Source organism: Trachypithecus francoisi, unplaced genomic scaffold (assembly GCF_009764315.1).
Source record: "Trachypithecus francoisi isolate TF-2019V2 unplaced genomic scaffold, Tfra_2.0 Lachesis_group14, whole genome shotgun sequence".
Lineage (NCBI taxonomy): Eukaryota > Metazoa > Chordata > Mammalia > Primates > Cercopithecidae > Trachypithecus > Trachypithecus francoisi.
In genome coordinates, this window is record NW_022681459.1 from 6364587 (window position 1) to 6387883 (window position 23297).

The following is a 23297-nucleotide window of genomic DNA, read 5'->3' on the forward strand; positions in this document are numbered from 1 at the left end:
AGAAACCATGTCGGACTCCATCAAGGCAGCAAGCAGACAAAGAGAGCAGAGAGGAGTGCAGCTGGGCAGCAGCCTGTCTGGGATAAACGCGGAGCCGCGAGAAGCTTCCCAACACAGGAAAGGGTGAGTGAGTAAGCGGCTCGTGAGGGATTCACGCTCTCCGCAGGATACTGTGTGAGGCTGCGAACGGAAGACCCCCACCGCCTCCCCCCTTCCCCCGCTGGCCTCCCTGCACCCTCCCACCAGCTTCTAAACTGAGGCAGAGAGCCGCCGGAAATGTTGTGGAGGCAGCTCTCGAGTCCAAGGGGACCTCCACAAGCCTTGGACCCGGGAACAGAGGCACCAGTGCCATCTCCCCAGTAGAGACTGCAGTCACAGTGCCCAGGAGCAGTCGCATTGCTCCCCTCCCTCCAGCCCCCAGCCACCCCTCCACCCTACACATGCACAGGGTTCAGCGCCAGCGTCCAGCCCAGCAGCCCCACGTATGCCTGAATTTAGCTGGTGGGCGCAACCACTTGTTGTTCCAGGAAACACCTGGCCAGAGAGCAGATAGTGAGGTCGTCAGGCAACGCCCGCAGGAGCTTCCAGCTCCTCTTTCCTGCTCCTGAGTGAGTTCAACCGGCAAGTGTAGCCACTTGTCCCAGGAAACCCCTGGATAGCAGGAAGGGGTGACTCTGACCAACCCCACCTCTCCCAGCCAAGCAGGCCACGCCTTCTAGAGCTTCCAGCACAAGGGCCTTAATTCTCCCTGAAATCTGCTGAGCAGCACAGCCTCCTATTGCCCTGGGAAATACCCAGAGGGCAGAGGCGGGGGGTGGACACACCCCCGCCTCTAGCAGCCAAATGGACCACACTCACTGGAGCTTCCAGCCCAGCAGTCTCGCTTCTGCCTCAATTCTATTTGCATGTGCAACCCTGGGTTCTCCTGGGAAGCACCCGGACAGCAGATTAGGTGATCCCCACCCACAACACCCCTGCAGATCCCAGCCAATCAGGACTTGTTGGCTTGGGCAGTACTCAGGCAGAGAGGAGCCCTAACTCTCAGGTCACTGAGAGGTGAGGTGCCCAGTTTTGCAGGCTGGTTGAGGAGCAGGCATGTGTCTCCCTCCCAGCACCCAACGGGTAAGGATATGTTCTTGTCTGCCAACCAGCCTCTGCCTTAGTGAACCCCGTGGACCAGAAAACCTGGCAAAATAAACCCAGGCACGGAGTCAGTAATCGGAGGAGGTTCCTCCAAGGCACAGAAGCAGACTATGTGAGGGAGTCATCACTCTTTTCCCCTGTACCACAGAACACTACTGACCAACTGCGTCAAAACACACAGAACTAGGCAGCAAGGAAGAGCCTCTCTGCTGGCTAACATCCCCATGTCTTTGGCTTGTGTTTTCATTCCCTTGACAATTTTCTTTTTTTTTTTTTTTAATTTTTTTTTGTCATTATACTTTAAGTTCTGAGACACCTGTGCAGAACGTGCAGGTTTGTTACATAGGTAAACATGTCCCATGGTGGCTCCTGCACCCATCAACCCGTCATTTATATTAGGTATTTCTTCTAATGCTATCCTTCCCCTAGCGCTCAACTCCGTGACAGGCCCTGGTGTGTGATGTTTCCCTCCCTGTGTCCATGTGTTCTCATTGTTCAGCTCCCACTTGTGAGTGAGAACATGCAGTGTTTGGTTTTCTGCTACCATGTTAGTTTGTTGAGCTTCATCCATGTTCCTGCAAAGGACATGAACTCACCCTTTTTTAAGGCTATATAGTATTCCATGGTGTGGCATATATGTGGGAAATATGTCCCACATTTTCTTCATCCGGTCTATCATTAGTGGGCATTTGGGTTGGTTCTAAGTCTCTGCTATTGTGAACAGAGCTGCAATAAACATACGTGTACATGTGTCTTCACAATAGAGTGATTTAAAATCCTTTGGGTATATACCCAGTAATGGGATTGTGGGTCAAATGGTAATTCTGTTTCTAGATCCTTGAGGAATGTCCACACAGTCTTCCACAATGGTTGAACTAATTTACACTCCCACCGACAGTGTAAAAGTGTTATTTCTCCATATCCTCTCCAGCATCTGTTGTTTTCTGACTTTTTAGTGATCACCATTCTAACTGGCATGAGATGATATGTCATTGTGCTTTTAATTTGCATTTCTCTAATGACCAGTGATGAGCTTTTTTTCATCTGCTTGTTGCCCACATAAATGTCTTCTTTTGAGAAGTGTCTGTTCATATCCTTAGCCCACTTTTTGATGGTGTTGTTTGTTTCTTCTTGTAAATTTAAGTTCTTTGCAGATTCTGGATACTAGCCCTTTGTCAGATGGATAGATTGCAAAAATTTTCTCCTATTCCATAGGTTGCCTGTTTACTCTGATGGTAGTTTCTTTTGCTGTGCAGAAACTCTTTAGCTTTATTAGATCCCATTCGTCAATTTTGGCTTGTGATGATGCCATTGCTTTTGGTGTTTTAGTCATGAAGTCTTTGCCCATACCTATGTCCTGAATGGTATTGCCTAGGTTTTCTTCTAGGGTTTTTATCGTTTTAGGTCTTACATGTAAGTCTTTAATCTATCATGAGTTAATTTTTGTATAAGGCATAAGGAAGAGGTCCAGTTTCAGTTATCTGCATATGGCTAGAGAGTTTTCCCAACACCATTTATTAAATAGGGAATCCTTTCCCTATTGCTTGTTTTTGTCAGGTTAGTCAAAGATCAGATGGTTGTAGATGTGTGGCATTGTTTCTGAGGCCTCTGTTCTGTTCCATTGTCTATATATCTGTTTTTGTGGTTACTGTAGCCTTGTAGTATGGTTTGAAGCCACGATCAAGTTGGCTTCATCCCTGGGATGCAGGGCTGGTTCAACATATGCAAATCAATAAATGTAATCCATCACATAAACAAAACCAATGACAAAAACCACATGATTATCTAAATAGGTGCAGAAAAGGCTTTCGACAAAATTCAACATCCCTTCATGCTAAAAACTTTCAATAAACTAGGTATTGATAGAATGTATCTCAAAATAATAAGAGCTATTTATAACAAATCCACAGCCAATATCATACTGAACAGGCAAAAGCTGGAAGCATTCCCTTTGAAAACCGGCACAAGACAAAGATGCCCTTTCTCACCACTCCTATTCAACATAGTGTTGGAAGTTCTGGCCACGGCAATCAGGCAAGAGAAAGAAAGAAAGCGTACAAATAGGAAGGGAGGAAGTCAAATTGTCTGTTTGCAGATGACGTGATTATATATTTAGAACACTCCATCGCCTCAGCCCCAGATATCCTTAAGCTGATAAGCAACTTCAGCAAAGTCTGAGGATACAAAATCAATGTGCAAAAATCACAAGCGTTCCTATACACCAATAATAGACAAACAGAGAGCCAAATCATGAGTGAACTCCCATTCACAATTGCTACAAAGAGAATAAAATACCTAGGAATCCAACTTACAAGGAATGCGAAGGACTTCTTCAAGGAGAACTACAAACCACTGCTCAAGGAAATAAGAGGACACAAACAAATGGAAAAACATTCCATGCTTATGGATAGGAAGAATCAATATTGTGAAAATGACCATACTGCCCAAAGTAACTTATAGATTCAGTGCTATCCCCATCAAGCTACCATGGACTTTCTTCACATAATTAGAAAAAACTACTTTAAATTTCATATAAACCCAAAAAAGAGCCTGTATGGCCAAGACAATCCTAAGCAAAAAGAACAAAGCTAGAGGCATCCCTTGACATTTTTAATTGCAGAGCATAAGTGTTTAATTTTAATGAAATCTAAATAATTGATTTTTTTTCATGGAGCGTGCTTTTGGAGTAGTTTCTAAAAAGTCGCTGCCGTGCCACAACTGATAGAGTTTCTCTGTGCTATCCTCTAGGAGTTTTATTGTCTTGTGTTTTACATTTGGGTGTATGAAAGATGCATCTAGAGGTAATTTTTGTGAAAGGTATATGGTCTGTGTCTAGATTACTATTTTTGTGTTTGAAGGTCTAGTTTTTCCATCACCATTTATTGAAAAGATTACCCTTTCATCACTTTTATTACTTTTGCTCCATTGTCAGAGATCAGTTGATGATATTTATATGGTTTCATTTCTGGGATATTATGTTCCATTGATATATTTGTCCATTCTTTCACCAACTCCACACTGTCATGATTACTTTAGTTTAATAATTAATCTTAAAGTTAGGTATTGCCAGTCTTCCAACTTTGTGCTCCTTTAATAATCTGCCATCTATTTTTCCTCTTTTGTTTCTCAATACAAGCTGAAGAACCAGTTTGTGATACCCACAAAGAGCCTACTATGATTTCTATTGGTATGGCACTCAATCAAGTTGAGAAGTACTGACATCTTAACAATATTGAGTTGTCCTATCCATTCACATGGAATAGCTCTCCACTTATTTAGTTTTTCTGTAATGTATTTTATCAGAGTTATGTAGTTTTCTTCGTATAGATATTGTACATTTCTTTAAACTTATATATACAGAAGTATTTATTTTGGGGAGGTACAAAAGTAAATGGTATTTTATTTTTATTCTTAAATTGCACTTGTTCATTTCCAGTAAATAGGAAAGCAGTTGGTTTTGTATATTAATCATGTACCCTGCAACCTTGCTATAATCACTTACTAGTTTCAGGAGTCTTTTGACTATTCTTTTATATTTTCTACATAGATAATAATGTCTACATCTGAAGACAGTTTTCTTTCTTTCCAGTCTCTGTAACTATACGTCTTGTCTTGTCTTACCGGATTAGTGAGGGCTTCCAGTATGATGTTGAAAAGAAGCAGTTAAGTGGACATCCTTGCCTTGTTATTGACCTTAACAGCAAGTCTGTGTGTAGTTTTCAAAATTCTTTGTGTCTGAATTTTGGAAGAAAAAACTTTGAAGCTTCCACATAAGTTTTAGTCACTGAATAAAGTTGTATTTTGTACTGCAATAAATTAAATAGGTTACTAAAAGCTTGCAATTTATATCAAATCTAGTGATAGCTAATTTTTACATAGTGTTTAAAGTATGCCAAAAAGTAAAGATTCACATGTACTGATTCATTTAATATTGCGTTATTATTTTTCTAGTTATCAGCTAAGAAACCAGGAGCAGGGAGAGGTTTAATAAGTTGCACAGCCACTTTGCTGCAGAGCCAGCTTGCAGAATCAGGGAGTCCGGAAACAAAGTCTATGTGCTTGACTATGAGATTGTAGAATATCTCATCAAAATTTCTGCCTTCCGATGTTTTATAATGTATTCATGAAGTTAATATATATGTAAAAATTAAAGGATTTTAATATGATTTTGTTAATAAATAACAATATTTAATGCTGTAAGAATTTCAACATGGATAAAACATACTTTATACCATTCAATAGAAGGATGTACATTGGTCATTACATTAGAGGAACGGGAAAAGAAGAAGAGAAAGTGTTGATGAGCAGGCTCTATGTTATGAGCTAAGAAGAGTTACATGGGTAATGGGGTGAATCATTAGAAAACAGATGAATTGTTCAAATGGCGTAAGGATGAGGTAATATTAACTGTATCGTTGTTACTGAGATAAATAGAGCTAAGTATCCATATGCTTTGGGATCGTGATTGGTATTTTTAAAACACAAAATAAAAGACACAAAAGTCAATAGCAAAAGTTTATCCCTCTGACTTCATTACGAATACTTTATGTGTATTAATTAAAATTATAAATAGCAAAATTATAAATCAAGGAAAATACTAGCAGCATATGTTCCAAATGGTTAATATCATTTATTTATACATAATTAAAATAATAAGCCAATAAAAATGAAGATCAACATAGCAATGGAAAAATAATCAAAACCTACCAACATTATGTATTGTTGAATTACATAGAATTTAAAAAGAAAAAAATGAAATTTACTTTTCAGTTAAATCTAAACTTGTTTCTTAGAATATAGGAAAATAACTTTGTTTTACACCATAACTGAAAGTATAAATATAAAGCAGTAATATCAATGCAAGTTTCACAGAATAATTATCTGTTCAGATAAATAAATGCCTCCAGTATAACCTAACAGATATTTAAGATTAAAGTTATTCAGAATTTTTGTTGAATATAGATGTTTTAAAATATACTTAGCATGCGTAAGATTTCCAAAGAGGTAGCATTCTTAAGAATTACGTAAACACCTAAAATCATTACATAATTCCAGTTCATAGTTATGCGACCTAGAACAAGATACTTAAACTTTGTGCTTCAATTTCAACTGCAAAATAAGTATATAGTAATTATATAAGTATGCAGTAATTCCCATTTCAAATATTTGTTGTAAGAATTATGTTTTAAAATGTATGGTTTTTAGGACAATGGTTAGCACTAGTTACATATTCAAGAATTACCTGTTATTTTATGGCATATTTGTTACATTTAAAAATGATCAGTATTGTAATTAGTTATTTTGTCAGAACAGCCAATATAGAGTGAGATGAAAGGAATAAGTCTTTTTGTGTTTCAGTTTGTCCACATACTCAACAAAGTTTTTCCTACAAATCATACATGAATTTGTCCTTTCCTATTTAAACTTGCATTAACTTCTAGGCTGCAATCCAAGCCCCTTCCCTTGGCCTCCTCCAAATAGCTTCAATATTTCAATATCACTTTGTCGCCTATCATTTATTTCTCCTTACCTTGGCAATATCCGTAGGACATTTCTCTTGTTCCCCAGATTTATCACATTCTTTAAAACTCTATGCTTCTCCAATATTATTTATTCTATTTGTAATACTTTTTTTTCTAGATCGTATTTTCCACTTAAAAGTCTATTTGCCCTTAAAGACATAGATTTTATGCCATCTCTTCTGAGAAGTCACATTCTGCTTCCATTCAGGTTAAATCTCTTCTTCCATTGGTTGTGAACACCATAAGAACCTGTGATGGCCTGATTTGCATTTTCACTTTGTGTCTGCATTATCCTTTGAACATAATGAAAAATAAACATTTTTTTTTTTTTTTTGTTGAGACGGAGTCTCGCTGTGTCGCCCAGGCTGGAGTGCAGTGGCCGGATCTCAGCTCACTGCAAGCTCCGCCTCCCGGGTTTTACGCCATTCTCTCGCCTCAGCCTCCCGAGTAGCTGGGACTACAGGCGCCCGCCATCTCGCCCGGCTAATTTTTTGTATTTTTTTAGTAGAGACGGGGTTTCACCGTGTTAGCCAGGATGGTCTCGATCTCCTGACCTCGTGATCCGCCCGTCTCGGCCTCCCAAAGTGCTGGGATTACAGGCTTGAGCCACCGCGCCCGGCCAAATAAACATTTTTTGAAGGAATCAGTAAGTCATAGAGCTATTGATAGACAAAAATATGCACTATTTTTGTAAAATGGAGCATTTTAAGTAACGACTGACGCTACCTAAGCTAAAGATTCTTTCCAAACTAAACGGACCTGATGAGCTTAGCAAGAGGGAGAGGACAGAAGACTACATCTGCCCACGTCATATATGTACTTTACAAATAGTTATATTTGACTGTCACAAAATTCCACTTAAGTATATATAATCTCATTTTACAGATGTAGAAGTTGAATCTTACGCCTTATTCCAAAACACAGAATTCTCCAATCTTGATTTGTTTCAAAATGTTTGATTTTAAAATTTTATTTCCTTAATTTTTCATCACAATAAAATAAAATTATGATCAGTAATATAATTTCTAAATGAATAATATTAAAATTAAAACTGATTCATTTAGCCAGGCGCCGTGACTCACACCTTTAATTCTAGCACTTTGGGAGGCTGAGGTGGGTGGATTGCCTGAGTTCAGGAGTTCAAGACCAGCCTGGGCAAAATGGTGAAACCCCATCTCTACTAAAAATACAAAAAATTAGCTGAAAATGTGGTGCATGCCTGTAATCCCAGCTGCTCGGGAAGCTGAGGCATGAGAATTGCTTGGACCCAGGAGGCAGAGGTTGCAGTGAGCCGAGATCATGCCACTGCACTCCAGCCTGGGCGACAGAGTGAGACTCTGTCTCAAAAAAAAAAAAATATATATATATAGATTCATTTATCAAGATGGGTAATTTAAGAATTTTATAATTTAAATAAACATTTTTGTGGTATGATAATTAAAATAACTTCTTATAAGAATATTTATCATTCAGGTAATGTAACTATGAAATTTTAGTCTAACATTCTTCAGTATTCTTTAGTTTTTTGGAGATTTTATTACCATACTACAGCTATCTATGCAATAAGAAAAAGATGGAGAAAGGTTAAGTTTTATTACAAGATTATTGCTGTGGAGATTTAAAACCATGATGGACAAAAATATACACAATTTTTGTAATACAGAGCATTTAAAATAATAACTGAGGCCACTCATATGTTGTAACACATTTTCCTTCCCTATGGCCCTCAAAGTAACAACATTAATAACTAAATTTATCTTCCATTTGAATGTGGAATATAGATATTACCTCCAAGGTAATGTGCTTCATGACAGTGTTAAGAGAACAAAGATGATACAACAGTGCATAACCCAAAACAAGTCAGAATTTGTTTAAGTGTGAAGGAATTAAATTATAGCTAAAGAAAAACCAGTTAGGTACCAAATATCGTAATCCGGAATTGGATTGCTTTGTGAAATGAAAATGTCTTTGTGTAATGCTTGAGATCATAGGGCAATAAAGCAAAATCATAAGCTTCTCAGTTAATTATGTAATAAATGTGAATGATTGCTAATCCCTAGAATATAGAATTTTGGGGATATATTTCATGACACATGTGGAAGGTTTGTTTTTTTAACTGCAATACTCAAATAAGTTTGAAAGCTATAAATGCAATAAATAATGTTTAGAGAAAGAAAACATGGTGTAACCGTGTGAAATTTTAAGCATATGACAAAAGTAATTTTTGTGATCTTGATTAGGAACTATACTGAAGCTGCTAAATAACATGATCACTTAGAAAATTACAAATATGAGATGATAAAGTAGACATGATGTATTAGTTTTCAGATTATACTATAAAAAACCCTTATGTTTTATTTGTATAATAATAAATCCCGAGACTGCAAAGCTGTAAGGATTATTTAAAAATAAAATAAAATCTGTGATAGAGAGCCCAGCATGGATCCAAAAGCATCTGAACTGGACCTTTTTAAATATATAAATATATAGGTTGTTTTTCTTTTGACAAGAGCATATTGGTGTCATAATAAATAAGATCAAGGTTAGAAACCAGTATGGGCTCCCAGCTGAATGACTTTCACTGCTAATATTTTCAGAATGAGAACAGTTGGTGCCTGAGCTTAAATAGTGTGTTTCTTTCTTGCCATTGCTTGAAGTGTCATAAATAGCTGTGGTGGCAAACAGCACAAAGGAAGCTGAGAGGAAGCTGTTAAAGCTTCATTATTGGAGGAGGTGGTAAAAAGGGAGTAGGGGAATGGAACTCTATGTTTCAGCCTAGTGAAATTAACAGATTTTAAACAAAATAAAATATATTCTGCTTAATATATTAACAGAATTAATAAATAGTTTTATATAATAATAAGCTTTTACTGTATCACTAAAGGGAAAAATCAATCCTAACATTAAAGAAAATCAAGGCATTCTGCACATTGCTCCACACCTATAGAAAACTTGGAAAAATTATGCATAGGATTGTTAATGAAGGACCACAAAAATGAAATGAGATTTTTGACTCTTTTTGAAAGAATTCAGATCTTCAGTCTGTAGTAAAATATGGAAATTCTGGAACGAAATACAATGAACACTGAGAGACAGTTATATTGAGAATTTTCAAGGAACTACTTCTTAATGTATAGCATGTTATGATTTCAAAATCATGATTCTTTTTATTCATAATGAATGGTTTAAGCTTTCATTTTCTTTCCAGATTCTCTTTAGAAAGCCTAAATTAGATAGAAAAAAAATATTGAAACCTGAAGAACTGTTATACTTTCTAGGAGTAGATACTTTTGTCCCATTAAAATCTTTGAGTTTGTGGCTCTTCAAGAAAGTGGAAGGTCTCTTCATGTGCTACAAAGCCTATTTTTGTGTCTGTTCTTTTTCTGTTTCCTTTGACATTCTTTTAAAATACAATGTAATCGCTAATGCTCTTTTTTTTTTATTTGTAAAGATTTTATTTTATTTATTTATTTTTTTTAACTTTAAGTTCTAGGGTACATGTGCATAACGTGCAGGTTTGTTACATATGTATACTTGTGCCATGTTGGTGTGCTGCACCCATCAACTCGTCAGCACCCATCAATTCATCATTTATATCATGTATAACTCCCAATGCAATCCCTCCCTCCTCCCCCCTCCCCATGATAGGCCCCAGTCGATTGAGTGGTTAGAAGACATACTAGATCTATTAATTGTATTATTTTAAAATTAAAAATAAAGTCATCAACCTTTATTGATATTTACTATAAAAAATAAAAAATAAAAAATAAAATAAAATACAATGTAAGACACATAATTAATATATGGACATTTGATTATCTACATAAATGAAATTACAGCATTAATACATATTAAAATGCCATACAGAGTTTATTTAAATTTTTTACTGCCATGGGAGTGTATAGGACAAGTTTTCAGTAATTTAGCAAGGTCCAGGAACAACTCTGTAAGTGGAGCTGACCTTTTTTCAGTGTTGCCATATCAATAATTGAATAGAATTACACTTAAAACTATAAAAATGCTTAGACACACTCATAACCAAATGATCATAATCTGGATGCTTTGTTGAAATTATGTGATGAATGGGAGAAACTGAAGTATTCTGTCAGACATATTTCAAAAAGTGTAATTGCTGGAACAAAGGAAATATAAATATTTCAAGGCTGACACTGCCAAATTAATCTCCAAAAGTTTATACTAATGCAGGGCAGGTGAACCCCAAAGTGGAGCTTAACCCATGGAGGTTCTAGGCTTTGCCCAGTAAATAATTCAAGAGTGAGCCAGTGGTAAAAGGAAACAGTTTTTTTGAAGCAGCAGTGTTAAGCTTCAGGGGTGTTACAGCTCTGGCCATGTTACAGCTCCATGACTGCTCCTGCAGAGTAGGGCTACCCCATAGCAAGTTTGCTGCACGTGGCAGTCTAGGGCAACTTTGCAGTCATACTTATACCTACTTTTAATTACATGTAGAATAAGAGGCAGTTTATGCAGAAATCACTAGGGAAAGGGTGGATAAACTTCTGGTCATAGGACCGTTGCCATGGAAAGGGGCAGTAACTCGGCATTGCCATGGCAATGGTAAACTGATGTGGCACACTGGTGGGTGTGTCTTATAGAAAGCTGCTTACAACCTGGCACTGTTTTAGCTAGTCCTCAATTTGTTCCAGTGTTTGAGTCCCGCCTCCCCTCAATATAACCTTACAACTGAAACAATCATACATGAAAATATTGATTCTTTCCTTTATGGCCAGTTCTGGATTTTATGGGAGCCCATGATGCTCCCAAAAGACACAATCCTCAATACTGTAATTCCCAATGTTGAAATTCCAAAAGATCAAAATTCTGAAAATATCATGGTAGACAAATTAATAAGAATTATTTAAAATATCTTTATTTTAATTTTTAAAAGGGATTTATTTGGGAAACATAAAACATGACAGAACTCTTCATAGGCCATTTTACACAATAAAATAGGCAACAATAACTATATTTTTGTAAGCATAGAGATTCAGTTATGCAAATGAAAGTCACATGGGTATAAGTTATGAGCAGACAAATCATATTCATAAAGAAATAGGTCGAAAAGCAAATTATATAAATGTACATCACTATGGTTGGTAATCATGTGCATCCAGCTATATTTGGATGACTGATCTGAAATGTGATAAACAACGTAAAGATCTTTTGATGGCATCATCAATAACCATGATGGATCACAATCACATACGCCATCATCTGAAGAGTCTAGATCTTGAGAAGTTTTATCTTTCAAAAATGCACATGTACAAAAAGGACATATCTTCATTTATTGAGAATGTTTCAACGTTTTTATGTACACACACACAATGCTTACACACAAAGTCACTATTGTGATAAGATACTTTTCCAGAGTCAAATTTGAGAAAATTGCATAAAACTAGTTAAAACTCTCTAAAAGCCTCTACATAATTTATACCTCCAGTATTGGAAATGATGCAAAGATGAAATACATAGCATTGTGAATTGCTAAAAAAAAAATTAAAAATAATAAAAAACGGGTTCATGCTTGCAATTTCCAATGCTTTGGGCGGCCAAGGCAGGAGGATCGTTTGAGCCCAGGAGTTAGAGACCAGCCTAGGCAACATAACAAGACCTTGTCTCTAAAACAATAAAATTAATGAAAAATTAGCCAGATGTGGTAATGTGTACCTGTAGTTCCAGCTACTTGGGAGGCTGAGGTGGGAAGATTGCTTAAACACAGGAGGTCAAGGCTGCAGTGGGAACTTGGTGGTGCCACTGTACTCCAGTCTGGGTGACAGAATGAAATCCTGTCTCAGAGAACAAACAAACAAACAAAAATGCTAACCATTTAAAATAGTGGGAGAAAAACTTAAACCTTAAAAACTGAAAAGAAAATTCTACATATGAAAATAAGTGTATTACAGGGATAGATCACGGGCAATTCCACAAAATCCCTAAGACCTGAACAACTTTCATGATCATCAATTCTATTTTGAAGTTTTGCATCATGATGAATAGCTGCTTTTATTTTTTAGTCTTTTAGAACAGTGCTCTCCTTACAGAATACATTTACATTCATTTTCTAGTTGGCATTGCTTTTTTTGAAATTCTATTATGATTTTATGTACACCAACATATACATTCTCTATGAAATTTTTCTGTGGCTCTGTGTTGTTTGGGGACACACAGAAATCCATTCTGCTTTGCACTCATACAGAGCACAGGTTTGACAGAAACAATACTGGTGATTGGATAGCAATGCCATTGCATGAGCATCTTTTTATTTTGCCAAGCACATAAATAGTTTAAACCAGTCAGTAAGTTGTCTGGCTTCTTCAGGCAAATGAAGCTTTGAAAGTTCCTAGAATGTCATCAGCTGGAAGAATTCCAGTGCAGGCAAATGACACAATTTTAAGCTAAGGTTTTCATTGTTTTGGTATTTATGTGGCTCATACACCCATCTACATTTTCTGCCAAATGCATTGGGCTGAATGGAATAAAAACTAATGTTATTGGTAACACTTTGAAATCCACTTTAAATATCCTTGACCATGCCCAATTCCAAATCTGTCATGATGGTGTTGGATTCAAATGAAATCCATTTTCTTCTGTAAAATCCACCAGATTTTCAAATAATCATGTATAAAGTGCTGCATTTGTTCCAGTCATTAATACATAAACGAGCAAATAAGTTACAGAATTTGTGGATCCAACAGGGCATGACTTGTATACAGTTGATTAAAAAAACAGTGGGGACAATTTAGAAAGTGCTATCCATTAGCCAGAGTGAAGCATTTGCCAGTTTTTCTATGTTAGATTTAATGTTAAGTATAAAAACTCTATCTTCGACCAGGCACGGTGGCTCCCACCTGTAATCCCAGCACTTTGGAAGGCCGAGGCAGGCAGATCACCTGTGGTCAGGAGTTCTAGACCAGCCTGGTCAACATGGCGAAACCCTGTCTCTACTAAAAATACAAAAATTAGCTGGGCGTGGTGCTGCACGTCAGTAATCCCAGCTGCCAGGGAGGTTGAGGCAGGAGAATCACTTGAACCCAGATGGCGGATGTTGCAGTGACCCGAGATCAAGCCACTATACTCCAGCCTAGGTGACAGAGCAAGACTCTGTCTCAAGAAAAAAAAAAAAAAAAAAAAGAAAAAAGAAAAAAAACACCTCTTTCTTTTTTAACAGTCAAATCTCTAATCGAGAATGGTTCACTGTTCCTCTGTTAGTATGCTAAGGATACTGGTTTCCAGCGCCATCCATGTGCCTGCAAAGGACATGATCTTGTTCTTTTTATGGATACATAGTGTTCCACGGTGCACACGTACCACATTTTCTTTTGATGAGAACTCATGGACACATAGAGAAGAACAATACACACCAGGACCTTTCAGAAGCTGGAGGGTGGGAGGAAGGAGAAGATTAGGAAAAGTAACTAATGGGTTCTAGGCTTACTATCTGAATGATGAAATAAGCTGTACAACAAGCCCTCATGACACACCTTTTACATATGTAACAAATGTGGACTTGTACCCCTGAACTTAAAAGTTAAAAAAAAAAAAAAAAAGAATAGTTCATGGCTATGCAAAGTGGCTCATGCCTTTTATCCCAACCCTGGGAGGCTAAGGTGGGAGAATCCCTTGAGCCCAGGAGTCTCAGACCATGCTGGGCAACATGGCAAAACCCCAACTCCACAAAATATTAAAATAGTAGCCATGCATGGTGGCTTGCGCCTGTAGTCTCAGCTAATTCGGAGCCTGAGGTGGGAGGATCCCTTGATCCTGAGAGGTCAAGGCTGCTGTGAGATGTGATCACGCCACTGCGCTATGGCCTGTTTTACAGAGTGAGACTCTGCCTCAAAGAAAGAATAGTTCTCCATTTAATGTGTTTTGTAACACTGAAGGAACCTCGATATCTGTAAGTGTCTTCAGTTCACAAGGTCACTGAGCTTGTTAAATTCTTTTTATTCTCTGACAAAGAGCGTTTTTGGAAGGCAAGCATGGTGCTGTGTTAAGAGGCAGAAGGTGTACACGATTGAATAATTTGGCAGGGGAGCTTTCTTGTATTTTTCACTGGTGTTTTTACTTTTATGATCTTCAAAGCACTTTGCACTTGGATTGAAGAGTGGTTGTGGTCTACACAGTTTGTAAGTAATTTGATGTCCATCTGCAAGTCTGGTTATTGGCCACTGCATTAAGCCATTTTCTGCTTTCGCAGTACCAATAATAATCCGCTTTTAGACTTTTTCATCATTAAGTAACCTGGTATACTTACTTATCACAGCCTTTTTGTGCGGTAACAATTTCACAGTTCTATTGTGTGGTAAGGAATACAGTAAGGAGAAATGATAGTTAATTCCTCCAATGCCAAGTATGTATTAATCAGGGTGTACCAAAGAGATAGAACAAATAGGGTATGTATCTAGATATGTGAAAGAAGACTCCACAAGTTGGACACCCTAGGATGCTGGTAGTGTGACTCCGCATAAAATCCTTGAGACCTGAGGGGCCACTGGTGTAAGTCCTAGAGTCCAAAGACCAGTGAGCCTGGAGTTCAGACTTGCAGGCAGAAAAAGGAAAGCCTGTCCCAGCTCTCAGACAGAGATGTGTTCAGCTTCTGTATTTGTTCTCCCGGGGGCCCCCGCTGGTTGGATTTTCCCCACCCAATCAACTCAGACTCACCCACTAATCTCCTCTGGAAACATCCTCACAGACACTCAAAATAATGCTTTATCAGGTCTTTAGCTATTCCTCAAGCCAGTCAAGTTGACACCTAAAATCAAATCCACCCCTTGTCAATTTGGTACCTATATGCATCTCCTTGAAACATACTTAATTCCCAAATAAAGACAGTAACAAGGGAATCATCTGCCTAACATGATGCAACAATCCTGTGATTGTGATTTTCAGAATTTCAGACCCTAGGAATTTTAGAGCTTAGGAATTTTAGACTTTAGAGCTTTAAACTTTAGGGATTTTAATCTTAAAATATTTCAGCATTCAAGTTTGTGACATTTGGAATTGTGTCCTTTGGAATTATGATTCAAACCTAGATTTTTATAGACTTTTATAGGTCAGAATTTTATTTTTGTCAAAAATAATGAAAAGGCATATCACAATATTGTTTTAATTTGCATTACTTTTGGAAAAACATAGCATCCTTGAAATTTTAGACAATTTTTAAAAACTGTGAAATGCCTATTTATATATTTTGCCTATATTTCCTTTGGTGGTTTGTTATTATAGATAATAGAAGGCAGCCATTGTATTTTAATAATATTAACACATTTGTTTTATGAATCACAAGAGGACTTCATCAGTAATTTATTTGATTTTTAACTTTTTTAAGTGAAAAAATTCATTACTTTTTAGTCTACTATACTATCCTCTGCATCTTCAAAAATTAAAATTTAACAAACCATTTTATCTTAAAGTTAGATCTAGTTTATTCACTTTCTACAAAAAAGTTGGCAAAATGTCAATCTAGCAATGAAAAGGTTTTGAAGAAAATATAACAAAGAAACTCTGTGAATTTGATGTTTTAAAAGCCTGTACTTTTTAGCTTAACTATTTTTGCGGCAGTTTCAAAATAAGCCATACCTTTTTAGCTGATAAGTTAGAAAATCACATAGATGATAACATATTTCAATAGCATATAAGATACACTCACCCTACTTTACTGAAGTGATGCAACCTGTCATTCTATGTATTTTTCCTGATAACTTCTTAAAGAATGTTACGTTTTTTCCCCCACGGTACATACCAGGATTTATTTTGCACAGAATACTGAAAAAAATGTTTTCAGCTCTGTTCAATGTTTATTTTTTGTGTAGGCAGTTCTTGGCATTTAGAGTCTGATTTTTAAGGTGGGATTGAGTTTTAAAAGTACATGGAAAGGCTTGAAAGACTAAAAATAGATATCTGTGAATTCTAAATCCTGAAATATGAGTAATTAATTTGAAGTCATGAAAATGCTGTACATGGAAATTTTTGATAAAAGCTTTAGTGTGAAACAGATACACAATCAGGTAAAATGATCCAATATTTGGTGGTAAAACATCTCCTACATGAACAGCATTACAAGTACGATAATGTCTATATATGTGCATTAAGGGGTATATTGAGTTGAGACATAAATCAGAAACCAAACTCCCAGACAAAATATATCTCAATCTAATACCTGACCTTATATTGGTGACTAGGCATTTCTGTCCCACCACGACATATGGATGTTGCAAATGCAGTCACTAGCACAAATGTGGTCTTTCTTGGAACCTTGGTTACTTGGCTCTTTGAGTGTCCTCGAGTTGTCTCTAAATATAAGCTTAAGTTTCAGGCTGAAGTCCCACACAGTTCGACCACAACACTGTATCTTGTTTTTTTAATGTGTTGAAATATAGATTTTGCTGATTTTTCAAAGGTTTGCATGCAGGAAGAAAACATGGCAACAATTCCAAACTTGAGTTTTGAACACGTCTAGTGCTCTATTTATACATGTATACAGTTCAAGATATCCTACCAATCCAAGAATTGTTCTTATATTAAAACAAACTTCAGAAAAGCAATAATATACGTTTAGAAAACAAATCCACTACATACTTTAAAACCAGAAGAGTTAGTAACAAAATAAGGTGTACGTATGAAAGGAGATGGCACATAAACATTTGAAATGAAGAGGAGGCACACTATTCATTTTGAAGAACAATGAGACTATGACATTGAGGCAGTAAATTAAATTTTTTTGCTAGTTAATTATTTAAATTTTAGAATGTATTATGTGAAGCTATGTGGATTATGCTAGCTGCTCTCATGATAGCACTCTTTCTGTGTCTGTACAAATCTAAACTTTCGTACCTATGTATTTATGAGGCTGAATGTATACCTTTCCAAATATTCCCTTTTAAAAACATTTCTTACCATCATTGTAAGAGACACTTGAAAGAAATGAACATGATGAGAGCCAGGTAAGAAGCAGTAAACTACAAATAAAAACAAGAGAAAGCTTTATGAATCCTCTTGCCAATGTTAGGTCAGTAGTTTTCTAACTCATGCCAGATGACCTTCAGCTATGTGTCTTGGGTACCCTCATTATTTTTTATGACTTCACTGTGGTGTTTACTCAAGCAGGAATAGTTGCTACAAGCTAAACCATTTTGAAATTTCTGAATAAAAGTTATAGAGTGATGAAAATTTGGGGGCTTTCCTCCCAACTTTTGATTATAAGTGGTATGTATGATTTGTGGAAAATTCAGACCCACCTTATTTTGATGTGGTTATCGTTTTCTCTATGGATGTCTGATGGATTGTAGAACAATTTGTAATAAGATGCATGTATGTGCATGAAAGTCATTCAGAAATTTCCACAAGGCACTAGGTAATAAACAGTGCTTTCTCTATAATCCCTTTCCATAGATCCTGTCTTCCAAATGGATAGAGCCTAGGGGATATCAAGTTCAGTATGGACCCAGAAGCCACTGTTAAGCTAACAAGGAAACTTAGAATAGAGGTGAATATTTGACAGTGTCAGCAAAATATTCTCCAGGTGTTGAAATCTTCTTGAGCCATCTCATGCTTCTTTCCTATAACCTGTACACCACAATTCTGTAAGAATTGGAAGGGTCTCAGGTCACCTATTTTTGTGGCAATTTGATGTCAAAGTGTTTGTTAGTTCAAGGAGGAATTAGCCAAATTTTCCCAATTTGAGTTACCCACTACACCTGACTCTTCTGTGGAGGATTAGAAGTCCGCAATTAACATTTAAGTTGATAAATTCTAAAATATGTAATGTATTTTACACATCTTTGTATTTGAGGATATACTAAGAAATGCAGTTTTTGAAACATTGCAACCAAGTGAATTGCGCATTTATTGATGCTCAAAGTTACATAAAATTTTATATAATTAAATTTGGATATTTAATATGTCTTTGAGAAAATTCCTACTAAATGATATGTTTAATTTATTGTTTTCCAAGTTGATAAAATAAATGAGTAAATAATATCAAGAAGACTGAATAACAAAACTCAACAGAAACATTCTGTTATGTTCACAATGACTATACGTTAACTTTTCCTCTTTATATCATTATGGACTCATGACTTTTTAGAATTACTGTATAGCATTGATCTCAGCCAATACTCCCCTTTTGATGCTCATGTCTCTCAGCTTATCCAGTGAGAGCCCACTTTAGATTGCCTTCTTTGTCCTTTTGATGCAGTTCCATCAAGTCTTGGAAGTTGCTTTCTTTCTGATACAACAGAATGTTCAAAAATCAATCTGTCTCAACCCCAGACATGAAATCAGCCATTTTTTCCAAGGAGAACCAGTTTCTTTTAATAGAACTTGTATTAGAGATATAAATCTGAGATTTAATGTAGTTTGTGATAAAAGTATTAGTATACTTTCCATTTCAGTGACACATATACAGAAAGTATATGTTTACAGTTTCTACAATTTTATTTAAATGTGCATTTATAGTTAATATCACTTTTTGTGATTTTCACTGTGATTGTAGTAGAAAATTTGTTTTATTGAAGTAATTTTTTCTTACACTGAAATTCTAAATTTTTAATGAAATATAATTACTTATTTGCACTAGCAGATTTTACAAGTAAATTGTTGCAAAGTAACAATACATTATTAATAATATTATACAATTACTGAATTTCAAAATATTCTAGTGGTTTATTTAGTTTATAGAGTTTATGCTATTAAATATCTGAAGTCAAATTTCTTCCTTCTAGAATCACTTATATTTTCTCAGTCTTTGTGGCTATTTAAATATTTATTGATGAATCTTGTTAGTTATTTTAGATTAGGTCACTTGTTTCAATTAGATTTTCATATGAGAGTTCTAGCATTCTACATCTCACATTTCTAAATTTTTAGAAGGTTGAGGTTTTTCTTGTGACAATTTTTATTTACTGGAAGACAGAAAAGTTTGTTCAAACCTGAGAAAAGAGAAAAGAACATTTTAAATAGGCCATTCTCCAACATTTTAAGACTCCATTTAATTTATCTTAACACTAAATACAATGACTTACTACTATAAGTACCCCTTTGTAATCATGCTTTCTGTAAGAATAAACAAATTTTGCCTACTACTGTTCAATTTCATGTAATATCAGAATTCATACATTTAATTATTGACAATTATTGCTCTGATTTTCTAGCATGTAAGTAAAACATTTATTTTTAAAAATTATGATACACTGATCATGTTTTTAAAATCTCACTGTATATTTCTAAATATAGTATTTGAATTTTAAAAGGCATTTAATTAAAAAATTGGAATAAATAGTTTTTCTAGGTTGAAAAAAGCACTGGCATTCTAAATTTAGTCTTAAACAAAAAAAATACAGATTTTTCCTTTGCTCCACCTTCACCATAATTCCCCTGCAAACTGTCTAGAAACTGGAATTTAACATTCAAAGAAATTCTTAACCCGTAAATTTAGAGCCAAGCTTCATATAAATTCCTTATTATGTATCACATTCTTATTATCCAGTTTGTTTTTTGAGCTTAACACTACAAAAAAGGAATTATTGGTTGGAAATATGTTTAATTATATGTATCTTATATTTTCATATCCAGATATAAACACTTACTCTGTATTTCTGTAAACTGCAATACATAATTGAAATTTAGAGGCAAAAATCCAAAATTGCCAATGCAATGTTGAATTAGAACAAAGTGGAAAGATTGACACTACCCAAATTCAAGATTAATTATAGAACTACAGAAATTAATGATCTGTGGTATTGGTGAAAGAACAGTCAGAGCAATGAACTATTTAGACAGTCCTGAAAACAAACATATAAATCTAGTCAACTTATCTTTGGCAAAGGCACAAATGCAGTCCAATAGAGCAATGATAATCTTGAAACAAATAGTGCTGGAACAACTGAACATCAGCATGTGAAATATGAATGTAGACACAGATTTAATACTTTTCACAAAATTTAACCCAAAATGCAGCCATTTTGAAGACAGCTTGGTGGTTTATAATGACTAAAATCCAGAACGCTGGAAGACAAAATGCTAATGAGGATGTGGAACATCGATTCTTATTTATTTCTTCTGGAAATGCACAATGGTACAGGCACTTTAGAAGATAGTTCGGCAGTTTCTTACAAAGCTAAGCATACTCTTTCGATATGATCCTGCAATATCACTATTATTTACAAAATAAGTTGAAAGTTTATGTCTACACAAAAATCAACATGCTGGATATTTATAGCAACTTTATTCATAATTGCCAAAACTTGAATATAACCAAGATGTCCTTCTGTAAGTGAATTAATAAATAAACTGTGGCACATCCAGACAATGAAATATTATTTGGCGCTAAAATGAAATAAGCTATCAAGTCATAAGAAGGCATGGCGAAAACTCAAATGCATATTCCTAGGTGAAAAAGCCAATCTAAAAATGCTATATACTGTGTGATTCCAACTACATGACATGCTGGATAAAGCAAAGCTATGAAGATAGTCAAAAAGATCAATGGTTGCCAGGGGTGTAGGGGATGGAATGAAGAAGTGAAGCACAGGGAAAATATTTTGTAAAATACCATAATGATAGACACACATAGTTACACACTTGCCCCCAAATCATATAAAATATACAGTGACGAGAGTGAACCTAATGTATCTGTGAACTTTAGGTGGTTATAATGCATCAGTGTAGATTCGTCAGTTTTAACAAATGTACCACTCTGATAGAGGATGTTCATAATGGGGAAGCTATCTATGAGTGAGGGCAGGAGTATACTGTAAATCTTTCCTCCTTTCTCTGAATTTTGCTGTGAAGCTAAAACTGCTCTAAAAAAAAAAAAAAAAAACTCTTAAAAATGTTAGCCCATACTCTCTCTATATATATACACTATTTATATATTACAATATATAAACAAAATTCATTATATTTTGCACAATTACCGTGTTATTCTTAATATTTTGTGGAGGTAATGGGAAGTCCCCCCTTTTCAGCAGATAATTCTCAAGGTCTTAATATCTTTGGAGAATAAACTTTTTAAAAGAAAAAGAGACAAAAAATTTACATGACAATGCTCAAGGCCTTTTGTTTTTAATGATAGGTTTAAATTTGTTATGTGAAAATGTCAGAATTTACTTAGTCCTTCCACCTCATCATTCTTTTGTTACTGGAGTTGATCTGAGGAGAGTTAATCCATCATAACTCATTTCCAACCTTCCTTATTGTTTATATGGTACAGAAGTTACTTTCAGCAAAATAAGCTTCTTTGTTGGAAGTCTTGAGTTCATCCATGCATATGGGCAGAAACTTCTGCCCATGATTTCTAAGGGTGTGCTGTTAAGGCTTAGAGACTTTAAGCAATGATGATTCTAGGGCCTAGCATGTGTTGAAGCTAGTTAGTAAGAGATTCCCTGGCAACCCCAGGGAAGAGGAATCTGGATGCTTATGTTTGTAAGAGCAAATATATAGGTTACTACTATTTATTCAAACCCTCAATTTTCCTGGGAGAGGAGACCACAAAGTTTTTAAAGCCAAAACCAAAAATGGGCTCTGAGCCAAACCTGGCTGGAAACACTATTAAGATCCATAAAAGGTTGAATCCAGATTGTAGAACTGAGTCACAAACTGCAGACAATCACAAATTTATTAGATTACTTTTCTCCTGGGTCTGGCCATTTTTTTTTTTGTAAACAGTTTCTGTGTTCTTAATCTGGGGTATTGGCTGATTGAGGCCTTTCAACACAACATTCCATTCCTGATTATGAGTGTCCCATAGGTCCATCCTCTGTTGCTAACCCTTGGTATCTATGAAGGTATACTGATAAATAGTCAAAATGATTCCAACAAAAAAGACATAAACATTCCCAAACCAAAAAGTCCCTTATACTATGGCAGCTTCATGCGTGAGATGAGATAAGAAATTGAAGAGACAACAATGGATCTACCTGTAATCATACTGAATATTGCCTTTAGACATTTCCTCTAACATATAGGCATGTATTTTTTCAGATCCTGACAAGATTGGACCAAAATGTTGTGGATATTAAAATATACAACACTCTTCCTCATTCTCTGTCTTTTTTTAGAAAATGAGATTAACCATTGATTTAAAGACCAATCAAAATAAACAAAGCCTGCATGAAGAAAAAAAATAAGAAAGTAAGGCAGAAGTTAGGAAAATACTCCACCACAGTTCTCTGTGTCTGATTGCTTAGAGTTTTAGATATACAAAAATTTTTGCTTGTATGTTTTAATAATAATTATAGTTTTAAAACAGTGTGAGATCTAAATACATAAACTTTTTTTTTTGAGATGGAGTTTCACTTTTGTTGCTCGGACTGGAGTGGTCACCTCCACCTCCGCCTCCTGGGTTCAAGCAATTCTGCTTCAGCCTCCTGAATAGCTGGGATTATAGGTGTGCACCACCACACTCGGCTGATTTTTGTATTTTTTTTTTTTTTTTTTTTTAGTAGAGACGGGATTTCTCCATGTTGGTCAGACTGGTCTCGAACTCCCAACCTCAAGTGATTGCCCACCTCTGCCTCCCAAAATACTGGGATTACAGGCGTGAGTCACGGTGCCCTGCAAATTTTTAATGTACTTTTGGATGTAATTTCTGCCTTATTTGTTGAGAAACAAAAT